Here is a 5,570-nt window from a genome sequence, read left to right on the forward strand (position 1 = left end):
TTTAAACCCATTGTTTAGGGAGCTTCAAAGCTTTGTCTGTTGCCTGCCCCTCCCAATTCAAACAGGATATTCACCGTAAGGGATTTCCACACACCCCTTCCCTTAATGTTGACTTGCCTTCTGAAAATTCATCCCTTCAGTAATTCCAGGAGTATGTCTCATTACCATTCGGCGGAACATCTGCGCCAACAAACACTTGGCATCCGTGCTTAAGAATACTTAGGGCTCTGCACGCTTCAGGATGTGACCGAAGGAAAGCAATGGATCACCATGAATAATTAGTGGAACGGCTTCTCTCCCGAAGTTGAAGCATGCTCCATCCCTGGAGAGATTGGACAGACATTTCTCCGGAATGGTGTAGGGCAATGATGGTGAACCTTTTTGCCGTCGTGTGCCAAAAGTGGGGGGGGGGAGGCTCGCACATGCACGTGCCCACACTCATGATGCAATGCCCCCCGTGTGCCATGCCCCCTGGGCATGCACGCACAACCCCCCCATGCTGCCCCCGCCTCCTGCACATGTGCGCGCAACCCCCCCCATGGCCCATTTTGGGCCTAGTAGGCCTCCCTGAAGCCTCCTGGGACCAAAAAGGGGCCATGGGGGGGGGCGCCACAACCCCCCGCCCCACGGCCTGTTTTTGGTCGCAGGAGACTTCAGGGAGGCCTGCTCTCAGGGGTAAAATCCAGCAGGTTCTGACAGGTTCTGGCGAACCGGTAGCGGAAATTTTGAGTAGTTCGGATGACCAGCAAAAACTGGTCCCAGAGTGGGGAGGGAATGGAGATTTTGTAGTATCCTTCCCCCAGGATTGGGGAGGGAATGGGGATTTTGCAGTAGCCTTCCCCTGCCACGCCCACCAAGCCACGCCCACAGAACCGGTAGGGAAATGGTTCTAATGGTTGCTAGCTTTGAATGAGGGCCCCAGGCCAAGATGCTTTGACTTCAGGAGGTCTGTGCATCTTGTTGCTTATATGTAGGTCTTTGGTTATTCGGGTTTTCTCCCGCGTAAAATTAGAGGTGTCTTGGCAACGTTTCGACGAAGTCTCATTCGTCGAAACGTTGCCAAGACACCTCTAATTTCACGCGGGAGAAAACCCGAATAACCAAAGACCTACATACAAACACCTGCGAAAACCTCAGAAAATATATATATATTCCTTCCTAAGCCTCAATCCCTTGAGGGAAGCAGAGATCAAAGGGCCCACACCCCTGTATTCTTAGCAAATTGCTTGCATGCTCTTCTCATCTATTTGCCAGGTACACAGTAATTAATATCTGGTTGGCCAGTCCTTTGCTTTTAGCCAGTTCCACAATCCTCGTAGAAACTTCCCAGCGTGCTCTTCCCAAGCATCTTCTCGCGAATGAAACTGAGGCTGTTGCAATATGAAGAAGGCGTGTCGTTCTTACCTGTGTGGACGAGCTGTAATTGCCTTGAAGCGGTGTGGGAGGGGACGGAATAGGTGAAGGTAAAGGTAAAGGTTCCCCTCGCACATCTGTGCCAGTCGTTCCCGACTCTAGGGGGCGGTGCTCATCTCTGTTTCAATGCCGAAGAGCCAGCGCTGTCCGAAGACGTCTCCGTGGTCATGTGGCCGGCATGACTCAATGCCAAAGGCCCACGGAACACTGTTCCCTTCCTGCCAAAGGTGGTCCCTATTTTTCTACTTGCATTTTTCGAACTGCTAGGTTGGCAGAAGCTGGGACAAGTCACGGGAGCTCACACCGTTACGCGGCACTCAGGATTCGAACCGCCGAACTGCAGACCTTTCGATCAACAAGCTCAGTGTCTTAGCCACTGAACCACCGCATCCCTGATGGGAAGGGAATAACCCCCCCAAAATAATTTAGGATGGAATAGAACATCTGGAAGATGGATGAGATACGTTGCGTTCCTTGAGTAGGGCAATTGATTAGTGGGGGGTACGACGAGGACCAGAATTGTGGGGTCCTTGGTATTCTCTGAGCTGGTCGTTTTCTTGCAGACGTTTCATGACCCAACTAGGTAACATCATCAGTGTTGGAAGGGAGTGGGGCTTGCAGGGAGGAGGAGGAGGAGGACTGTGGGGGTCCTTGGTGCTCTCTGACCTTCGTTGTTTTCTTGAAGATGTTTCATTACCCAACTAGGTAACATTATCAGTGCTGGAAGGGAGTGGGGTTTGTGGAGACGAGGAGGAGGAGGAGGAGGAGGAGGAGGAGGAGGAGGAGGAGGAGGAGGAGGAGGAGGAGGAGGAGAGGAAGAGGAGGAAGAAGGAGAAAGAGAAAGAAGGAGCGGAAAGAGGAGGGGGAAGAAGGAGAAGGAGGAAAAGAAAGTAGGAGAGGAGAAAGGGAAAGAGAAAGAAAGAGAAGGAGAAGGGAAAGAAGAAGAAGAAGAGGAAGAGGAAGAGGAAGAAGAAGAAGAGGAGGAAGAGGGAGAAGGAGGAGGAGGAAGAAGAAGAAGAGGAGGAGGAGGAGGAGGAGGAGGAAGGAGAAGGAGGAGAAGAAGAAGAAGGAGAAGGAGCAGGGAGAAGGAGGAGGAGGAGGAGGAGGAGGAGGAGGAGGAGGAGACAATGACTTTGGGACACTGCAACCACCATAAATATGAGTCAGTTGCCAAGCGTCCAAATTTTGATCACATGACCATGGGGATGCTGAGACGGTCATAAGTGTGAAAAACAGTCATAAGTCACTTTTTATACAGTCGCCGTAACTGTGAACGGTCATTATAAATGAACAGTTGGAAGACCAGGCCTACCTGTAGTCTCCCATCAAGGTGATTCCTGTACCGAGGACTTCTTCATCTTTTTTTTAAAAAAATTGATTTATATGCCGCCCTTCTCCGGAGACTCAGGGCGGCTTACAACGCGTTAAGCAGTAGCCTTCATCCTTTTGTATATTTATACAAAGTCAGCTTATTGCCCCCACAAACTGGGTCCTCATTTCACCTACCTTAGAAAGGATGGAAGGCTGAGTCAATCTTGAGCCTTGGCGAGATTCGAACCTGCAGTAATTGCAGGCAGCTGTTCTTAATAACAGGGTGCCTTAGACCACTGTACTACCAAGGCTCCTTTTGAATCCCTGGGGTTGCATTTTCACAACTTTAGAACCGTGTTTTCAAACTCTTCCGTAGAATTGGGAAGGTGAGGCTCCAAAGAATAATTATCTCCATTGTGATCTCTGGTGGATTTAATATCTGGCCGCCAAGGTAGGTCGGTGCTTAAATCTTTTTCGGTGGAATTGATTGGACCGGGAGCAGCATTCCAGCTCCTCTTCTTATCTTCTACATCAGCTTATCTTATAGCAGGGCTTTTCAGGGCTTTTAGCTATTTATGATCCACCCTTTGCCAAAGTTTGCAAGCAAAATACCTCCTTGGTGCAGAGTTGGTGGCCCTCCTAAGGGGCGGGAATAACAATTGATTGCTTTGCAAGGGGGAGGATACTATAAAATCTCCATTCCCTCCCCAATCCAGGGGAAGGTTACTGCAAAATCCCCATTTCCTCTGGATCAGCTGGGACTCGGGAGGCAGAGAATAGATGGGGGGCGGGGCCAGTCAGAATTTTTACTACCGGTTCTCTGAACTACTCAAAATTTCCGCTACCGGTTCTCCAGAACTGGTCAGAACCTGCTGAAACTCACCTCCTATCTATCTATCTATCTATCTATCTATCTATCTATCTATCTATCTATCTATCTATCTATCTGTCTGTCTGTCTGTCTATTTATCTATCTATCTATCTATCTATCTATCTATCTATCTATCTATCTATCATCTGTCTATCATCTATCTATCTATCTATCTATCATCTGTCTATCATCTATCTATCTATCTATCATCTATCTATCTATCATCTATCTATCTATCTATCTATCTATCTATCTGTCTGTCTATCTATCATCTGTCTATCATCTATCATCTATCTATCTATCATCTATCTATCTATCATCTATCTATCATCTATCTATCATCTATCTATCTATCATCTGTCTATCATCTATCTATCTATCTATCATCTATCTATCTATCTATCATCTATCATCTATCTATCATCTATCTATCTATCATCTGTCTATCATCTATCTATCATCTATCTATCTATCTATCTATCTATCTATCTATCTATCTATCTATCTATCTATCATGTCATCTATTATCCATCTGTATTTAGAGAAAGATATGATGTTCTCTCTAAAAGGCGCTTCGAACAATTGTAACTTCAAACGGTTGCCAAGTGAACCCTTGTAAGTCGAGGACTACCCATACTGTACACCATCCAAAAGCTTTGCATTTCTTGTGCCTGCAGATATGATGATCGCGACGGTTCCTTTTCTGGGCCCTATCCTTAAGCAGAGGTTAAGGGCATCTGGTCCTTGGCATCTTGCTTTTGATGAGATGGGCTTTTTAAAAATAAAATAAAAATCAATTTCAGAGGATGCAATCTGGCCGATTAGACCCCCCCCAAAAAAAAACCCCTCGGAAAGCAGCTGCAGCACTCCACTTAATAGCCGTTCTTTGCAAATGCAATTCACGGAAATATCCAGAAACACAAAGGGCCCTTCAGACATCTGCCTGGTTTATCTGTTTTTGTTTTTATGGTCCGTTTCAATCGATCAGTGTAGAGGTGTGGAAGGGACCTTGGAGGTTTACAGATTTACAGATTAACAGAGTTGGAAGGGAAATGGGCAGGATCTTCTCAACCCCACCACCCACCCACCCACCCACCTACCCACCCATCCACCCCACCCCCTCACTTCGCCTAAATTCAATTCAACGTACGTTAAACCAAAATTAGATTACTAGCCCTACTTTGGAGGCCATCGATGGTGGATTTAACTCACGTCTTCCCAAATGCAATCGGCACCCCCATTCCTAGACCGAACCCCGGATTTGCCCAACGAGAATTTTTACGGCTTCTGTTTTGGGAATTTTAAAGAGGAGGGGGTGTTCTTGTTGGGTGGGGGGCGTTGCTTTGCTCTCAATTTAATTTAATTTAATTTAATTTAATATCGCATTTCTATGTCGCCCAACTCCCAAGGCAAAGTCCAAGCGGTTAGAAGAATCGAGCACAAAGAGACAGGCCTAAAACCCCAAGTTAATAATAGGCTGCTTGCTCAGCTCACACTGTCAAAAAAAAAAAAAAAAGGAGGGAGGGAGGGAAGGAAGGAGGGAAAGAGGGAGGGATGAAAAAAAAAAAAACGAGAACCAAGCCAAGCCAGTCTAAACTTGGAATTCCATTTAGCAAAGCAGTCGATCCCTTTGGGGATGAGGTCAGCTCGCTTCAGGCTCTCCAAAAATACAACCAGCTGGGCGTGTTACAACACCCTCCTCCTCCTCCTACCCCCCACCCCTTCTGCCAATCAACCCACCCACCCCACCCCCCAGCACTGGAGCCTTGCCTATAAATAGGTGGGGGGCAGAGTTTGGAAGTTTAGCGAAGTTTCTCGACTGGTACAAGCCGGTTTATTTAAGCTTCTGGTCTGGCACAGAGTGGCACTCGGGGTGGTTTCAATCGAGAGAAAAAGGGAATCCTGGTGCTTTTTTTATTCTTTTTTTTTTCGATTTGGAGAGGGGTTGATTCTTGAAACACAAAGGTGCTTTTTT

General features: G+C 47.0%; 1 protein-coding gene across 1 annotated transcript in view; it reads left to right on the plus strand.

Moving 5' to 3' along the window:
* The first annotated feature begins 5,414 nt into the window (after nt 1–5,414).
* Nucleotides 5,415–5,570, plus strand: part of HSPB8 (heat shock protein family B (small) member 8) — a 19,115-nt gene continuing 18,959 nt past the window's right edge. The window contains exon 1 of the mRNA XM_070950567.1: nt 5,415–5,570. This exon is cut by the window's right edge and continues 828 nt beyond it. The gene's annotated coding sequence lies outside the window, so the exon portion shown is untranslated.

This window comes from Pituophis catenifer, unplaced genomic scaffold, assembly GCF_029215685.1.
Source record: "Pituophis catenifer annectens isolate HBS135680 unplaced genomic scaffold, rPitCat1.0.hap2 SCAF_10, whole genome shotgun sequence".
NCBI classification, from domain to species: Eukaryota; Metazoa; Chordata; class Lepidosauria; order Squamata; family Colubridae; genus Pituophis; species Pituophis catenifer.